Source organism: Mandrillus leucophaeus, unplaced genomic scaffold (assembly GCF_000951045.1).
Source record: "Mandrillus leucophaeus isolate KB7577 unplaced genomic scaffold, Mleu.le_1.0 Scaffold172, whole genome shotgun sequence".
In the NCBI taxonomy this organism is placed as follows: Eukaryota; Metazoa; Chordata; class Mammalia; order Primates; family Cercopithecidae; genus Mandrillus; species Mandrillus leucophaeus.
Genome location: NW_012101721.1, coordinates 5,367,950 through 5,387,648, shown reverse-complemented (window position 1 = coordinate 5,387,648; position 19,699 = coordinate 5,367,950).

Here is a 19,699-nt window from a genome sequence, read left to right as displayed (position 1 = left end):
CCAGTAGCTGGGACTACAACTGCGCACCACCATGTGTGGCTAAGTTTTTTTGTTTATTTTTTGTAGATACAGGGTCTCACTATGTTGGCCAGGCTGGTCTCAAACTCCTGGTCTCAAGGGATCCACCCACCTCAGTCTCCCAAAGTGCTGGGATTACAGGCTTGAGCCACAGCGTTCAGCTTAGGTTTTGCTTTCACTCTCTGCCTGCTGTCCCTGGGTTGTTTCATCTGCTCTCATCTATAAGACAGTGACTCCCAATTCTTCACTTTTAGTACTCATCACCTGCTAAGCTTCAGGTTCATTCCTTCTGTAAAAGTAATCTTTATTACTGAATACTTTAGACTTTTAAGTTACTGTTTAAGATTCCACAAGTAATAAATGATTGTTGTTGTTGTTGTTGTTATTGTTTTTGAGACAGAGTCTTGCTCTGTTGCCCAGGCTGAAGTGTGGTGGCACGATCTCAGTTCACTGCAGCCTCTGCCTCCTGGGTTTAAGCAATTCTCCTGCCTCAGACTCCCAAGTAGCTGGGATTACAGGTGCCCGCCACCACTCCTGGCTAGTTTTTGTATTTTTAGTAGAGACGGGGTTTCACCATATTGGCCAGGCTGGTCTTGAGCTCCTGACCTCAGGTGATCCGCCTGCCTCAGCCTCCCAAAGTGCTGGAATTACAAGCGTGAGCACTGTGCCTGGCCCATAATACACGATTCCTATAGAAAATTGGGAAATGCAAGTAAACAAAGAAAATCTAAAAGGCAAAAACCTGAAATTCCAACTTCCAGAAATAATCACTACTAATAATTTGATGTATATCTAACTTTATAAACATTTTTACGCAATATACTAAATATTTGGTATAAAAATCTATCTTTTTTTTTGCTAAAATATTGGTCATACATATTGACCAAATACTGACATAATTACACATTGCTTGGTGATTATTTTTTGTTGTAGTCTTCCCAGATGACTAAGTATATTCCTACACCATCATTTTAATAACTGCATAGTATTTCATGATATGGCTATCAAAATTCTTTTAAACTTTTCTTCTAATTTTTGTACATTAGCCTCGTCCAATATTTTACATTATCATAAACAATATGGTGATGCCTTTCTTGTGGCTAAATTGCTGTGTTCAAACATACAAACCTTTTTAAAGTGGCTCATAAACAAGGTCAGGCATGGTGGCTCATGTCTGTAATCCCAGAACTTTGGGATGGGCCAAACCAGGAGGATCACTTGAGCCCAGGAGTTCAAGACCAGGCTAGACAACATAGCGAGACCCTGTCTTTATAAAAAAATAAAAATAAAAATAAAAAATTGTTCATGCATTTGGTCAAATTATCCTCAAGAAAATGATTGTACCAATGTATGTTCTTTACCAACAATGGACGAGAATATCAGTTTTCCCAAACCCTTACCAAGAATAGATAATAGCATTGTTTTTCATTTTGCACATTATTTTATCATTATTTCAAAAGAATTTCAATTTTTATTTGTTAATTTTTTATTTATTGTTCCTTGTATTTCTCCCTTTGAAAATTGTGGTTTTGTTTTCTTTGTCCATTTTATTCTATAAAGATGTCCTTTTATTTATTGATTTGTAAGAAACACCTACTATTTCTAAGTACCTATAACTAGATTCCCCAGAGCACTTCAAGATCAAGTTTTCAAAACCAAACTGATCATCTCCCCCATAAAAACCTATTACGCTCATATTCCCTTAGTTAATAGTATCACCATCTCCCAAGTTAGTCAAGACAAAAACGTGAGAAATAATCACATAACCTCCCTCTCCTTCTCTTTAACCCATTTACAAAGTCTTGCCTGTTTCTCTCAAATAGCCCTCAAGCCTATCCCATCTTCTCTATTCTCCATGCTAGTGCCTTAGCTTGGTGGTAGTCACCCCTTCACAGCTTGTCTAATCTCATTGACTCTTGTTTGAACCATTGCAAAAGGCTCTTTGTGGTATCTGGCCTCCTCCCCATCTATTTCATCCTCCATACTGATACAAGAACATGTGTTTTTTTTTTGAGACAGAGTCTTGCTCTGTTGCCCGGGCTGGAGTACAGTGGTGCAATCCCAGCTCACTGCAGCCTCCCCTCCAGGGCTCAGGTGATTCTCCTGCCTCAGCCTCCCAAGTAGCTGGGACTACAGGCAAGTGCCACCACATCTGGCTAGATTTTTTGAAATAGGGTTTCTCCGTGTTGCCCAGGCTGGTCTCAAACTCCCGGGCTTAAGCTATCCACCTGCTTCAGCCTCCCAAAATGCTGGGATTATAGGTGTGAGCCACTGCACCCAGCATAATTTTTCTAAAGAAAAAATCTGTTAGTTATAATCTTCTCCTTAAAGTTCTTCCATGGATCGCCATCACTTGCAGCATAATGTGATCATTTCTTAGCATGGTATATGAGACCCTGCACAATCTGGTACCACGTTACCTTCCACATTCATCTACATTATTCTAGCCTATGCACCCACAGCCAAGCCTGCTGAGTGCTGCTCCCTGCAAAATGTCATGCTCTTATACAACTTCATGCCTAATATATACATTTTTTCCTAGAGCTACCTGGTCACTGCTCAAGACTTACAGCACATCTTGCCCCTAGAAACGCCCAAGAAATAAGTCAAACATACAAGTTTTGGATTTTTCAGCTAGCTGGGAACTGGGATAAAAAGTTGACTCCCTATAGCTAGGAAACCTGGCTCAAAAAATAGCAGAAGAAATCCTTCTTAGTATAGCACAGCACTTAAGAGACAGACTGCCTGGGTTCAAATTCCAGTTTTGCATTTACTGATTCTGCAGTCCAGGGCAAGTTACTTACCCCTTCTGTGTTTCAGTTTCCTCATCTTTAAAATGGTAATCATAAGAATGACTTCTTTTTAAAAAAATTTTTAATCATAAGAATGACTTCTTTTTTTAAAATTTGAGATGGAGTTTCACTGTGTTACCCAGGCTGGAGAGCAGAGGGGCAATCTCAGTTCACTGCAACCTCTGCCTCTCAGGTTCAAGCGATTCTCCTGTCTCTACTTCCCAAGTAGCTGAGATTACAGGTACATGCTGCCATGCCCTGCTAATTTTTTGTATTTTAGTAGAGACAGGGTTTCACTGTGTTGCCCAGGCTGATCTTGAACTCCTGAGCTCAGGCAATCCACCTGCCTTGGCCTCCCAAAGTGCTGGGATTACAGGCATGAGCTGCCACACCTGGCCAACCATGACTTCTTGTAGGGTCTCATGAATTAATATACGTAAAGCACTTAGAAGAATGCCTGCCATGAATGAGTTATTTGAATAGATGATGTATTTGAGGTAACTAATGTTGGTGCCATCTGACTGTATATGTAAGTGGTTAAGTGGATGAGATGATATAATGTGTGTGCAAGCTCTTTGGAAAATTTAAAGCACTATGGAATTGTCCAGTATTACTATCACTCTTAATTTTAAACAAGATAAGTCTCTATACTTCCAAGAAAGTATATATCATCTTGAACTCAAAAGATTGCTGCAAGGATTAAATGAGATTTAAAAAAATATATGTATACCCCATCTCATTCCAAAGTGGTGCTGAGTAGTTCAATTCAACCCCAAATTCAACTTATACGGTAACATGATGATGTAGTAGTAAGAGCACTTAAGATTCCACACACTGGGGTGTAAATCCAGGTTCTCCCACTTATCAATACAATGACTTCTCCAAGGCCCAAAGATATTTGTGAATCACTGGGCATTCAGAAATTGATCATTATTGTCATTTGGTTGAAAGAAGTCTACATCAAGGCATTCTTCGCAGGAGGAATAGAGCAGACATTCAGAGGAAGGAATAAAAGGTTGACTTATATTGAGTTAGTTCAGAAGAGGTAGAGGACAATAGACATACTTCTCAGATAGCCAGGGGCTCAGCCTAGACTCAGACAGTAGCAGATTGAATCTCAAGGCAGAAGTCATTTCAAATGCTGCTATTTAGCCCTTATTCCATTCAGCTTTCTATCATAGTTAATTATTTCTACGTCTGTCTCCTGCATTAAATTGTATCTTCCTTGAAGTCAGTGACCTCGTCTTTGTAAACCCAATGCTTGCACTGTGCTTGGCATTCAGAAACAGGCACGAATGCTTCTGAGTGAATGCAACGGCAAATACCATCTGCCTGGTGAACTCTTGGACACGTGTTAAGGCCTAGTTTAAATATCATCTGCTCTCTGAAATGGACTGAATTGAGAAAAGAAGAATACAGATTTCAAGACAGAAGTAATGAGAGACCTGGAGGGAGAATCCCAATCCTGGAGAAAATGTATCCGGATTTATGGAGATTCAGAAAAACTCTGCCAAAGTAGATGCTGCATTTATACCTAGATTACAGACTGCATGCTCTTTAACACACACAAGTCCTCATAGAGACTGAGAAGTCATCTCTGATGGGGGTTGATCCTGTGGGAAAAGCTATTGTCAGAGCTGCCTATGAGTTGAGTGGCTGGAACAGGCAGCTGGGATCCCAAGGGCTCAGACCATGGCAGAGCCAAGCAGAACTGCAGTCATCCCATGGGGCTCACTCTACAGCCTGGGTGAGCCACGGTTGCTCACTCTGGACTGGATGGGAGCTGAAAGGGACTCTACTATGTCCCCCTTCCCCATCCCACTGCACTCTGCATTTGCTCTGCCATAAATTCTTCATGATGAGAGTCACAGTCTCAAGTCTGCCAGATGCGTTTCAGATTCCTAGAGTTTTCAAGGCATGTTGAGACTCTGTATTGTTTTCTTTAGTATACTTCCTTCCCTTTGTTCTCTGCAAATCCTGCTCACCCTTACAGCCGACCTTTCAAGAACTGGGCAATACTCAGAGACAGCGTTGCCTTAAAAAATGACAAAATATAGTGACTGAACATTTCAAAAGGTCTAGACATCCAGGGATGATAAAGGGCTTCTTTCCCATCTGTCTTTCCCTGAGCATCCTCCCCTGGCCCGTAGGACCCTCCACGCGAGACAACAGAACTCGGGCTGGTTTGACATGGCTGGGGGTAACCCTCATCGCCCAGATGGATCTAGAACACAAGGTTCTTCCTGTGGTTTCCCAGTGATGTCTAGAAGTTGTGTCTGTCCACAAAACAGTGCAGTTATAAGACTAGGTGCAGGTATGGTTGTGCGGAAAACAGTACGCAATCACCACTGGCCTCATCTGGGTGAAATTAGGGCCAAAACCACACAGCCATGTGTGTAGACTTCCTTTCCTTTCTCTTCTTTGTTCCTTTCCTCTCTGTAAATGTTTTCTTTCCTGGACCTGGGGAGTCAGAGAAACCCAGCAAACTGTTATTTCCTTCAGCATTACAGCAACTTGTGCTCAGATTAACCCTGCTGGTTTTAATCGGAACATTTGCAATTCCTGAAGCAGTCGAGTCCTTAGGATGCCAACCCCAGATCGCATCACTGCAGGGTGTGCCTATCTCCGCCGATGGGGGCAGGGAGCAGCACCAGAGGGTGAGCTGGAGGAGGGAGTCACACACAGTGGACTTTTGTCCTGGACTGTGTGTTAAAACAGGTACAATGTGAAATCAAAGAGGAGACAGAAGGGGGAGGCTGCACTGTGTCCCAGTGTGAAGAAAACAGCCTGCTCTGAAGTTATCGCGTCTCCGAGTACAATGTAATTTCTTCTCGGGCAGTGCTCTGATAGCCTGACCAGCAGGGAGGGCTGGAAGTCGTGCACGCCAGACAGAAGCAGAAGTCATGATGAGTGATATCGCAGTTCCAGGCACCGGGCTCAGGTTTCCCCAGCCTTCATTTGGGGCACACATCGCTGACCCAACCTTCAGTCAAAGCTTTCCCAAGGCCAGTCACACCTTCCTCCCTCCCTTCCCCCTTGCCTTTTGCCTCTTTTGTCAGGACTGTAAAGAATACCACTTGGGCATCTGAAGTTTATAAGAAAATTCCTGCAAAGAATTTCAAAATATCCAGGGTCTCAAGAGCACAGGAAATATCCAGGCAATTCTCTTGTCCTGGGCAAGCCTCCACTCATATCCTCCCAGAAGTACGACACACCCTTAGGCACGAAACCCTTCAGGCCAGGCACATGGCTCACTCCTATAATCCCAGCACTTTGGGAGTCCAGGGCAGGAGGATTGCTTGAGACCAAAAGTTCAAGACCAGCCTGGGGAACATAGTGAGACCCCCATCTCTGCAAAAACTTTAAAAATTAGCCAGGAATGGTAGTGTGCGTCTGTAGTCCCAGCTACTTGGGAGGCTGAGGTGGAAAGATTGCTTGACCCTGGAAAGTCGAGGCTACAACAAGCCATAATGGTACCACTGCACTCCAGCCTGAGCCACAGAGTGAAACTGCAACTCAAAAAAAAAAAAAAGGCTTGAGAGAAAGACTCATCCACATCCCTCTGTGCCCCATTCTAATCTCCACCAAACCCCACAGCATCCTTCCCATTTCATTTTTTTTTTTTCTTTTGAGCCTCACTCTGTTGCCCAGGTTTGAGGGCCGTGGTGCAATCTCGGCTCACTGCAACCTTCACCTCCTGGATTCAAGCGATCCTCTCACCTCAGCCTCCTGAGTAGCTGGAATTATAAGTGCCTACCACCACACCTGGCTACTTTTTTCTATTTTTAGTAGAGATGGGGTTTCACCATGTTGGCCAGGCTGGTCTCGAACCCTGGCCTTAAGTGATCCACCTGCCTCGGTCTCCCAAAGTGCTGAGATTACAGATGTGAGCCACCATGCCCTGCCCCATTTCATCTTGAGTCACTTCCCTACCATTTGCCACCAGAGGCAGGGAGCTGCCTCTCCTGAGTAGGGTCTCCCCGATCCCCACACACCAACTTTCTTCCACCTTTCACAGGGCCTGGAAATCTGGGGACTCCAGAAGGTGCAGCCAGCAACATCTATTGTTTAGAGAAGCTGAGACTAGACTGAGTCAGCTAGCCCAGGCAGGAGCAAGGTGTCATTTCATTTTTCTAGGTCATTGTGTCCGTGTGGCCCTAGTCAGAAACCTGCCTTTCATTTCCTGCCAGGACACGAGGGAGGGAACACTCCTCTGCTGGCTGTGTCTCCAGGGTTCTTAGGGTGAACAGAAGGGAAGGCCCTGATTGACTTCCCCCTGCCCTCAGGGGCCTGAGGCTTGGAAGAGGCCTCCAGCATAGGCCCACGACTCCCCTGTACTTTAGCAGGAAGTGGGGTGTGGAACACTTCAGGGATGAAGGAAGGGAGGGGGGCCCATTGTTTCTCATCTCCTGATCCCCAAAAGCTCTCAGTGGGGAAAATGGCTCCAATGTGGGGTGAAGGACTGTAGGACTGAGCTGACAAGCCACTATGGATTGGTGGGGGACAGCCCACAATTTTTCTTAATTAGCCATGGCATCTTGCCCATCATGGAAATAAATAACAGGTGTCCCCTAAGGACAGCACATGAGAGGCGCCATTTATCGCCGTTCTGAGAGGAAACTGACAACATGACGGGTGACATAGCAGAAATAATGAAGAAAAATGGTAGTGGGCAAGGAAAGGCCCTGTCAGAGGAACCTTGCAATCAGTCCCCAAAGGGAAGACCCCTGCCCAGCACCCCTGCGTGGGCAGCACCTCCCCAGTGGGCCTGTTCTCCAGGCAAGAGTTCCATCTCCCATTAGCACTAGGCAGGCACCATGCAGTATCATTTTAGGGTCACTGGCAACCCCTCCTGTACCATCATGGGTCACTGTGGATGTGTGTCAGAGTCCCTGAAATGCTGCTTTGAGAGTTTTATTATTTTAGATATTTCAAGTTCAGGCAACTCTAATTTGTCTATGTGGATTATCTCTGCCAAACATTAAGAGTGTAGGCCACTGATCTGCCACCTGACATCCTTCTGGTCATTCTCTCTGTCTAATAGGTGGTTGCTAGATCTGTTCTAAAGGTGAAAAGGGGTCCCTCTCCTGCCGAAAGTTCACGTTTCCACCTGTGCTCAGCATCCCATTTCTCTTCATTAGCCAGGCATAATGGCATGTGCCTATAATACCAGCTTCTTGGGAGACTGAGGCAGAAGGATTGCTTCAGTCTAGGAGTTTGAGACCAGCCTGGCTAACATGGAGAGACCCCATCTCTAGAAATTTAAAAAAAAAAAAAAATTAGATTAGTATAGTGTCACATGTCTGTAGTCAGAGCTACTTGGGAGGCTGAGATAGGAGGATGACTTGAACCTAGGAGTTCGAGGCTGCAGAGAGCTGATTGCACCACTGCACTCCAGGCTGAGCAACACAGTGAGATCCCTATCTCCAAAAAGAAAAAAAGGAATTTCTCTTTATCATGAATCCCCTCTCTAACCTCAATACTTAACTCTCCCTGTCTACTTTCCTTGAAGAATCACATACACTAAAGTCTCTTCCATTAAAAAGAAAACAATCAAGCGGACTGTGATGGTTAATTTTGTACCAATTCGACTGGATTAAGGGATGCTCAGATAGCCGGTAAAACATTACTCTGGGTGAGGGTGTTTCCAAAGGAGGTTAGCATTTGAATCATTAGACTGAGTAAAGATCTGTCCTCACCAACATTAAACATTAAATGGTGAGCAGGCACCATTTAATCTGTTGAGGGCCCAAATAGAACAACAACAAAAAAAGGTAGAGAAAGGGTCAATTCTCTCTCTCTTCTTGAGTTGGGACAGCCATCTTCTCCTGTCCCCAAATAGAGGAGCTCCTGGTTTGCAGACCTTCAGACCCAGACTGAATTACACCTCCAATTTTCCTGGTTCTCCAGTTCACAGACGGCAGGTTGTGGGACTTCCTGCTTTCAAAATTGTGTCAGCCCATTCCCGTAATAAATCTCCTCTTATATCTCTCTATATATCTATTGGTTCTGCTTCTCTGTAGAACCCTGACTAATACACCAGGCCTCTCTGTAGGCTACGTTGCTTTTCAGCTACCACCTTCCACACCTCTTCCCTTCCCAGTCAGCTTTTAAAAAATGTCCTCACTTCTTACTCCAAAGCCCACACCAGTTTGACTTTTGCCCCAAACTGAAACATCTCTTTCCTAAGTCACCAGTGATGTCTGTGTCTAAAGCCCATGGACACTTTCCAACCTTTGTCCTACTCATCATTTCTCTTTCTTGAAATTCTTTCCTCCCTTGGCTTTGGAAAGGCTACATTTCTCAGGTTCTCTTTGTACTCCTTCTCAGACTCCATGGCAGCTCATTTTCCACTGTCTATAGCATAAATATTGGGAATCTTCCAGACTCAAGACTCAGCTCCCCCTTCTCATTCTGCACTATCTTCCTAGGCAGACTCATGGATTCAACGACCTTAGGTGCTTTGATGATTCCCAAGTCTAAGTCTGTAACCCAGGTTTCTCCCTTGAGTTCTATCACTGTAGATCTAATCTCCTCCTGGAAACTCTCTGGGTATATACTCTGTAAGCACCTCACTGTGAACACACCTCAAACTGAATTTCTCTTCAACTCTCTTTCACACTCACGTGCATGAATACACACTCATGTGTATTCTCCTGCCCTCAAATACAGGAGCTGCTGGTTCACAGGCCTTCAGACTCAGACTGAATTACACCACCAGTTTTTCTGGTTCTCTAGCTCAGAGATGACAGGTTGTGGGACTTCTTGCTTCCATAATTGTGTCAGACAATTCCCATAATAAATCTCCTCTTATATCTCTCTATATATCCTATGGGTTCTGCTTCTCTGGAGAACCCTGACCAATACACCAGGCCTCCCTATAGTCTACATTGCTCTTCACTACCACCTTTCACACCTCTTCCCTTCCCAGCATGAATGCATGCCCAGCCAAACCTCCTGCTTAGGAATGGCACTTTAACCTATCCTCACAAGGAACAGTGAAGACAGCCATACAGCTTTTACACTGCTTCATGTAGTCCTCAGTGCTCTGGGAGCAATTAGCCAAATCTTACTGGCTAGGACCTTGGGGCAGGCCCAGTGAGTCTAGTATGTATATGCTTGTTGCCTATACCAAATTGGGCAAAGCCAAACACACGTCTGAGAAGTTCAAAAGATGAGATTAGGTGAGGCCAAATGGAAGGGGATACAGCATTCATGCTCCATCTATATACAGGAAGCCCCTTGCAATGGGCAAAGGGATGTAAAGATGCAACCAATCCTAGGAAGAAAGACAAATAAGAAGCAGACGGCCTCCCAGAGACCCCATCATTGATGAGTTTCAGAGCAGCGGTCCCAGCTGCAAGGGGTTTAGTAATACCAGACAGAGAGCCCAGAAAATTATAGAGTGGGAGAAAATTACAGAGTGGTGCATCGAAGCAGAAGTCTTGGCCTATGGATTGAATAATAGTAGAAGCACAGGAAATGCCCGACTAGGAGGTTTCTTGGGTACCCAGTGCTCATCCAAGCACATCAAATCCTGAGTCTCAGAGAAGATAACTTAGTTCTCATCCTCACCAGACGGTTGCACTGAAGTCCCTGCCTCATTCAAGACTGCCTTAGAAACTAGGATGTGCCTGAGCCTCCAGTTCGGCTTCCCTTCGGGAAAAGGAGGGATGGGAGAAGACAAAGGCAGGATAACAAGTTGAAGAGGCTGATAGCCTGTGTCCTATACAATGATTTATTTGTATGTATTTTGTCCTGTGGCTTCTGGGGGTCAGTTTTGTGTGGCAAGCTGGCCTTTTCTCTTTCTGGACCTGGTTTTGCATGTGGTGTTGCATGTCTGGGGAATGAGTAGACCAGGGTGGCTGAGGGTGCTTTCTATGGAGCAGCAACAGTAGGGTGTTGTCCTACCAGAAGTTTTGACCTTGGACTCATTGATGGGCCAGAAGAGGCTTTCTAGTGTTTCAATTGAGGCCATTGAATACAACTGCAGGAAAAAATAGCCTTGGTGATGTCATAAACCTAAGCCAAATGCCTGCCAAATATAGATACAGTGTGGATCTTTATGTGTTGCTTGAGGATGTCTTTTGTATGGGAATGAGGCTGTTCTCTAGCCTTCAAGTTTTCCGTCTGATGGTAGCATAAAAGAGAGTCTGGAGAGTGTGTATACACACCCACACACAGAGAGAGAGAGAGAGAGAGAGATGCAGTCTTGCTCTGTCACCCAGTCTGGAGTGCAGTGGCATGATCTCGCTCATTGTGACCTGTGCCTCCCAGGCTCAAGCAAATCTCCTGCCTCAGCTTCCAGAGCAACTGGCATTACAGGCACCCACCACCACACCTGGCTAATTTTTGTATTTTTAGTAGAGATGGGGTTTTGTTATGTTGGCCAGGCTGGTCTTGAACTCCTGACCTTAGGTGATCCACCCAACTTGTCTTCCCAAAGTGCTGGGATTATAGGTGTGAGCAGCCGCACCCAGCCACTCTCTAATATTTTAATACTATGTGGCAAATACACTAGTAAGAGTAATGATGATAATTGATATAGTCTGAGCACTTATTACAAACCAGGTGCCATGTGAAATGCTCTACAGGCATTGTATTATTTAAACCTATCAACCCTATGAGCACGACACCATTATTTCCATATTATAGATAAGAAAATTAAGGCTTCCGAAGGTCAGATAACTCATCTGGGATCGCTCAGCTACAAGTTGAAGAGCCAAGATTTAAACCTATAACCTCTGAGTCTAGAGCTCATACAGTTAATGCCTCCATCTGCAGCTTACTCTAATTAAAGGCAGAGGAAAACACAAAGGAGAATGATCAACTCTTCCCAAAGAGCTCAAGGATGGCTTGAGAGATGATATGAGTTGACTCTTGTTAAATTAAAAGGAGGTTACAGGATAGGGAAGGAGAGAAGAACATTTCAGGTGGAGAGAGAAGCATGAATAAAGCCAGCGTCTATTTGGAGCACTAGTCAGTGTGGGTACCCCAACACATAAACGCACACACTCATTCACAACTACATGTATATGCACACATGTACACACTCACATGTGCACATATTATCACACCTTCTTACACACATATGTACTTATTTCACACACACTTAACACAGCCAGGTCCATGCACATGTACACATATGTGCACACACTTACAAAGTTAGCACACACAGGCCAGGTGCGGTGGCTCACACCTGTAAACCCAGCACTTTAAGAGGCTGAGGTGAGTGGATCATTTGAGGTCAGGAGTTCGAGACCAGCCTGGCCAACATGGTAAAACCCCTGTCTCTACTAAAAATACAAAAATTAGCCGGGTGGCAGTGGCGTGCACCTGTAATCCCAGCTACTTGGGAGGCTGAGGCAGGAGAATTGCTTGAGCCTGGGAGGCAGAGGTTGCGGTGAGCCAAGATCATGCCACTGCACTCCAGCCTGGGTGAGAGAGTGAAACCCTGTCTCAAAAGAAAAAAAAAAGTAAGCACACACACTTTACCTGCTCTGTGAGATGTCTGCCTGAGGGGTATATTCAATCCCATTCATCATCTTTTCCAGTCTTCAACTCCAGTGGTCCAATAATAGTAAGTGTTGTCCTTCGCTGAATGTCTCTGTTCTTCAGGAATTGTCCTGTGTGCTCTCCATACACTATCTCTAATGCTCACAAGGAAAGACAGGTGTGTGGTTCCATTACACAGATGTGGTTATAGGGCCTCAGGACAGGCTCAGGATCTTCCCAGAGGCAACATAGTTCACCAGTGGCTTTAAACTTACCAAGCCCATCTGTTTCTAGTCTGAGCTCTTTAAGCCAGTGGTCACCAATCTTTTTGGCACCGGGGACCATTTTCATGGAAGACAATTTTTCCACAGACTGGAGGTGCAGGGGAGGGTTTGGGGATGATTCAAGCACATTCCATTTATTTTGCACTTAATTTATATTATGATTACATTGTAATATGTAATGAAATAGTTATACAACTCACCATAATGTAGAATCAGTGGGAGCCCTGAGCTTGTTTTCCTGTAACTAGATGGTCTCATCTGAGGGTGATGGAAGACAGTGACAGATCATCAGGCATTAGATTCTCATAAGGAGCATGCAACCTCGATCCCTCACATGCACAGTTCACAATAGGGTTCATGGTCCTGTGAGAATCTAATGCCATGGCTAATCTGACAGGAGGTGGAGCTCAGGCGGTAATGCAAGCAATGGGGAGTGGCCGTAAGTAGAGATGAAGCTTCACCAGTTGCTCACGTCCTGCTGTACAACCTTTTTCCCAATAGGCCACAGACTGGGGGTTGGGGACCTCTTCTTTAAGCCACCAAACTGCCTCTGCAAATATCAATGCCCCTAGAGCAGACTTTGTCCCAGAAGGGACTGGTCAAGCCCATGTGGTCTGGAAAGTAATGGGCTACAGCTGGGACCCACAGTGATGGCCCACACTGAGGCAGCCCTTTCTCCCTTCAAGCTGAGGTGCCTGTGAATGATTGCCAAGATGTGGAAGCTTCACTGAGAGGAATAAGAGTGCTTCATATCACTGTGGTGACAACTTCCATCAGTGCAGAAGTTTGGTGTTCAGACTTACTTTAAGGAATGAGGAAACTGAGGTGCTGGCCAACAGTTAACGGACTGGACAGAGACTTGGAGAGAATCCTTATGAGGCCTGATTCCAGGTACATGTCCTTCCCGCTGACTGCACTGCCTCCCAGTTCCTACAGGGCTGCTTCGAAATCGTCACCATGAGTATGTCGTATTAATTAATTTGCATGAGAAAATATGTAGGGTTTTAATAATTTGCATGTATGAATTTGTTTTGTTTCTTTGCACATGCTCTAGTTTCCAGGAATGCACAAAGCTGAGTGAGTGTGGTGGGATCCCACCTTAACAGATGGCCTAGTTGTAGCCCAGAGAGATTAGCTAAAGCAAGAAGCTTAGAATAACATCTTGAAGACCAGATTCAAGATCTCCTTTGTCCCAGATCTGGCCCTGCCATGTTAGTATAATTTTTTCTCCATGTTATTTCCTCAAAAGAGCGTTCTTCCTTCTTCACTCACTGTCTGGGTCTCACACCTCAGATCTGTATGCTTCTGAATGGCTATTTTCCTTCTAACTGTATCCCTTTCTTGATTTCCCCACTTCATACCAAGCTGATTTATAGGCCAGAGTCGTCCCTTGGGCTGGACAGAAAAATAGCAAGGAGACAGATTAATGATCCCCTCAGCATTGCTCAGGAAAATGCCAGCACAGGCGCGAGACTGTGGCTCCGCAGAAGGTGGGAAGCCAGCATCCACCCCCTGCGAGCAATTATGTTGCCATCTCAAGCCAACACCTGGTTTGGAGGGAGGGAGAAAGGATTGGGAGTCCTCCCCCATCTACTCCAACCATTGCTTTCCTTTTGTTAAGGTAGAATGGAGAGCCTGGGGGCAATGAGGTGAGGAAAGAAAGAGAGGTAGGTACAAAAGGATTCCCCAGAGAATTTGTACCCCAAAGATGACATGGATTCAAGTTTCTGGATTAAAAAGAATCCTTTTCTGCATTGCTCTCCCTTCAGAAGCACAACACAAAATGAATCCATACCCACATCCATACACATCTTTATACACACGTGCACATACTCACATTTTGCTATATACATATTTACATGCAAAGCCATGTGTTCATGGCCTTGGACCCTCCCAGACTTTAGCACAGGGCCTGCTAAAGTCACAGGTTAAAAGGGAAGAAAGATGTTGAAACCTTTGCAGCTCTGGGTCCCCAGCACGCAGTCCCAACTCCCTCTAAAACCCTGGTGGGCTAGAATGGCTCCCCCCTTTCCTCCTTTTCTAATTATGACAGGCCCCAGGGGGCCAGAGCAAAGAGAGGGGAAGGCTGAGTGAGGACTGCAAGTGGGAAAGGAGGGCAGAGAAGGGAGGGAGGGAACCAGGGAGCTGAAACAGACATTTAGTTCTGGGGAAAAACAAGTGCATGGCCAGGCATGTGGCCAGACCACATGAAGAGTGGTCACCCCTCACTTTCCCTGCTTCCTCAGGGAGATGAACCCATGAGAGGTCCAGGACCAGTGCAATGGAAAAGGGAAAGAACCTTCAGGCCTGAGTTTTAATAGCAGGCTGATTTGTCTCCATGCTACAGTCAGGTTTAATGTCAGGTATTCTGCTGGTCCCTCTGTGAAGCTAGGAGATACTAAGAGTTTTTATCATTACTTTACATGAAGAGGACCCTGAGTTGTTAGAACCACTTGACTAAAGTCATGGCATGCAGGTCTCTTTGCCCCTAGTCCAATGCACATTTTACTGTTCTGATGGAGAAGGACTGGCTTCCCCTTCTATTCTTGGGGTTAGGCTACATTAACAATAACCTCTTGCAAGTGAACAGAGACGTACAAAATAGTCCCTCACCATTTACAAAACTAAATTCATGGGCATTTTATCTAAATTCATATATATGTATACAATCTAAGTCTAGATCTATATCGTGTTTTAATTGAGATGGGGGTCTCACTGTGTTGTCAGGCTGGTCTTGAACTTCTGGGCTCAAGCAGTCCTCCTGCCATGACCTCCCAAAGTAATTCAACACATTTTTATTGAGCATCGCAATACGCGTCAGGCACTATGATGAGTGCTGGGGAGGAAGGAATGGATAAATCCAATCCTGGTCTCCCTGAGCTCATGGCCAAGTAGAGAAAGTTAAACAGAAGATGATAAAGCCTTGTTATTTCACGCATGATCCTAGGAACCTGTTAGGGAAAAAAACCATGGGAAGAAGAAAACCTTCTGCTCACTTGTCAGCCAAAAAGAAGAAGATAATCCCAGAGCCGAGGAATTCTCCATGACATCTACTTCCGTCTTTGTCAGCAGCTCTTGGTTAATCCAGTTCCCCAGGCTTCTTCTCCTCCCCAAGACTTAGAATTAAGTTAAAATGTCAGGTCCTCTCCAGATGATAGAATTTCTTCTCTTCCCAGATCTGTTTTGTTGTGGTCATGAAGACTGCCCAGCCAAAGATTTGGAAACAGCAACTATTCCAATTATGTAAAATGTGATTAAAGGAAGTGTCATGGCCCTTCACATGAGCCTTTCACTTAATTCTTGCCTTGCAACCCTGGCTCGGGCTGACAAACATAATAGATCTACTTGATACATCTTGTGCTAAAATAAAATGTCTACTCAAAAGTGCTTAGAATCCCTCTAGGCTGGAGTTGCCTAATGATGTCATTACTCCACAGGGCCCGGCGTTATTTTTAGGATGGCCATTTCCTCCCATATTAAGGCTTATTTTTTTTTTTTTTTCTGTAGTACTCTACCCAAACAATAGAGGTCACACACAGAGAGATGAGGCCTGGTCTGAGCCTGGGCAGCTCACTTACCCTTTCTGTACTGCTGAGCTCCAAGTAAGGCCATTTGAAGCTGAAGGAAGCTTTTCTTGAGTGGTGGGAGATCAAACCAAGGTCAAAGTCTGTCTGGGTCAGGCTTGCATCAATATAGCCAGCATGCCCATAGTGCAATGACCAGGTTTATGCCATCCATCATCCACTCCCACTGACCTCTTATCCCTTTATACGGCACAACTACCCATCAGTTTAGGACACCTCCAGCCCAGCTCAAATCATGGGGCAAAAATAGCCTAGCGAATGTTCTATCATCCACAAGACAAAGTCTCTGATTCCAAGGTAAGGCAACCTCTACTATGCGGGGAAAAACAGTGATTGATTTTTACCAGCATAGGCTTTGCAATCAGATGGATATAGGTTCAAATCCTAGGTTTGCCATTTAATGGCTGTGTCCTCTGAAGAAAGTTTCTTAATATCTCTGAGCTTCATTTTCTTCATCACTAAAAGGAAAACAATACTACCAACCTCACAAGACTGTTACAGAACAAGTAAGAAAATAGATGCCAAGCACTTAGAGACCCCAACACAATGAAAACATTTATTAAATGCAACTGCTATTATTATTTATCATCATCTCTATTATTACCATAAATCAACAAAACACAATTTTGGAATCCAAAAACCTCTGAATGCTAAAAGATTTTTCATAACTCATTTCACAGCAAAACCTGACCTGACCTGAATTTCTTTGTAGGCTTCATTTATCCCACTTAAGATAAATATTTGTTACAGAAATCTGAATAGTTTTTGCTCAGAAGTTATTGCCCCAAACTCTGCTGTAGTTGTTACATAATATACACTAACTGCACCATATTACCTTTTTTTATTTTTTATTTTTTGAGAGTCTCACTCTGTCACCCAGGCTAGAGCGCAGTGGTGTGATCTCGGCTCACTGCAACCTCCGCCTCCCGGGTTCAAGCGATTCTCCTGCCTCAGCCTCTCAAGTAGCTGGGATTACAGGTGTTTGCCACTACCTTCGGCTAATTTTCCTATTTTTATTAGAGACGGGATTTCGTTGTATTGTCCAGGCTGTTCTCAAACTCCTGCCCTCAAGTGTTACTCCCACCTCAGCCTTCCAAAGTACTGGGATTACAGGCATGAGCCACCATGCCCAGCCCATATTACTTTTTTAAAATCTGAAAAATTCTGAATTCTTAAACATATCGGGTCCTAAGAGAGTTTGTTAAAGGTTGGTCAGCATTCCTCTTTAAGCCAGATGCAGGGCGCAAACCACTGCTGTTCCTTCCTACCTAGGAATATACAAAAAGGGTTCATTCCCTCCTGGCTGTGAGGCAGTTGCCCATCTCCACAACAAATCATAAAGACTCCCAACCCCCAGGTAGCAAAATTAGCCCCTTTTGCCATTCAGAGACTCAATTTCTTACTACACCTAGGTAGTTGATTCTTGGCAAATCTGGACAGAAAGTTGGGCAACAAAAGCAATTCAAGGCCAGGCGCGGTGGCTCATGCCTGTAATCCCAGCACTTTCGGAGGCCGAGGCGGGGGGCTCACTTGAGGTCAAGAGTTCGAGACCAACCTAGCCAACATGGTGAAACTCTGTCTCTATCAAAAATACAAAAATTAGCTGGGCTTGGGGGCGGGTGCCTGTAATCCCAAGTACTCGAGAGGCTGAGGCAGGAGAATTCCTTGAACCCGGCAGGCAGGGGTTGCGGTGAGCTAAGACCGTACCACTGCACTCCAGCCTGGGTGACAGAGTAAGACTCCATCTTAAATATATATATACACACAGCTCCTGAATAAGTAACACTTCTATTTGCTGAGCACCTATTATGTGCCATGCCCTTTACATACACCCTGAACCTCACAACAGTAATGAAGAAAGTACTGTTATTTCCCACTTTATAATTTTTTTTTTTTTCAGAGGTGGAGGTGGTTGGGAAGAAAAGGTTTCACTATATTGCTAAGGCTGGACTCAAACTCTTGGACTCAAGTGATCCTCCCACCTCAGCTTCCCAAGGAACTGAGACTACAGGCACGAGCCACCTGACTCAGCCCCACTCCAGAGATTTGTAAACAGGAACATAGAAATGATGGGAACTAAAATTCCAGTCTGATTTCAAAACTACTGCTTTTTCCTCTGTAGCATTGCTTGCTGACTCTCATAAAACCATAGAAAAAATACAAAAAGGAAAAGCTTATTTACATTTATTTTAGTCCCGTTGTCTATTATATTTGAAGCATGCGGTATTATCTCTTTTAAGACTCAGGCCCTACATAGGGATCAATTTGCAAGTCTGGGAAATGGTCACTTTGTCAGGTGCCAAATATTCTCTAAGTGCTAGTGTTCTCAGAAGATGACATTGACCTTTATTACTCAGTCACCTCTCCCCTTAATCCTTCCTCAATCTCTTGCAACTTGATTTGTGGGAGGAGTTTTAGAACTGCAGTGGTGGTGGAGGTGGTTGTGTTTGGGGGCGTATTTTGTAGCTGTGTGCCTAGTTCGGTCCGATGAGATCATTTGAGTATAAAGGTCAGGAAAGGAGATCTGTTAACCTTGGCCCCGGACCCACTGGTGAATGTTCAGTGTTACGCTCCTCCAGCACACGACATGCTAAGCCAGGCACAAGGCTCTATCCAGGACAACCCACCTTCCCTCGACCCAAAAGGAAAAATCAAAGGCAGCAAAAAGATCAAAAAGCAAGTGTCCAAAACCAGAAAGAGCAACTTTCCCTCCCTCATGACACCCGATGAGACAAAGACCGTGAAGTAAAGGTGTCATGCAGCCCTCAGATTAATCTACACTATGCAGAAATGGTCAGAGTCCTCCTTTCCCCTATAATAGGATGCCCAGGAAGCCTCACAATGAATGCTTCAGTCAACAAGATAGCAAGAACTCAGCCTGGCTGGCGGTGCATTGTTTATCGGCTACCTAGGGCTTTGGATTATGAAAAGATGTCTGAAAGAGACTTTGTTATCTCATTGTACTTCTGCAAGTCACCACTCAGTTCCGTGAGCAGCATTGCTCCTCTTAGAATTCCTGACTTTTGATTTGAGGATGTGATTGTTCGTTAGACTGATAATAGTAGGTTTGAAACCCAAGGGTAGAAAGCCAGGCCTGTGGTTGCCTGCAAAATGGAGGTGCAGCTGGGGCTTCTGACAGGCCCCGGTGAATTCCAGGCAGCCTGCCAGGTGGCATGGCTGTCAGTGATCCATGAGGTCGCCAAGGTATGAATCAACGTTGGCGGCATCCATGGTTGCATCCATAATATAGATGGTTCATGTAGCATGTCACAGGCCAATGAGAAAGTGACTTGTCTTGGAGGTTTTTTCTTTTTTTTTTTAATCCCAGTAGCAAAGAAAGCAATCATCCAAGAAATGGAGAGTATGAAACAGAGCCCTATCCAGGTGGGATCCTCCTGCAGCTCTGAAGTGTGGCCATGGAGCAACTTATATGCTGGCCACTGTGTCCCAAATTATCCAGAAACTGTGATCTCCTTCTTGGCCATAGATATCTAAGCCCATTTTCCTGCTCTACTTTCTCAGTAAC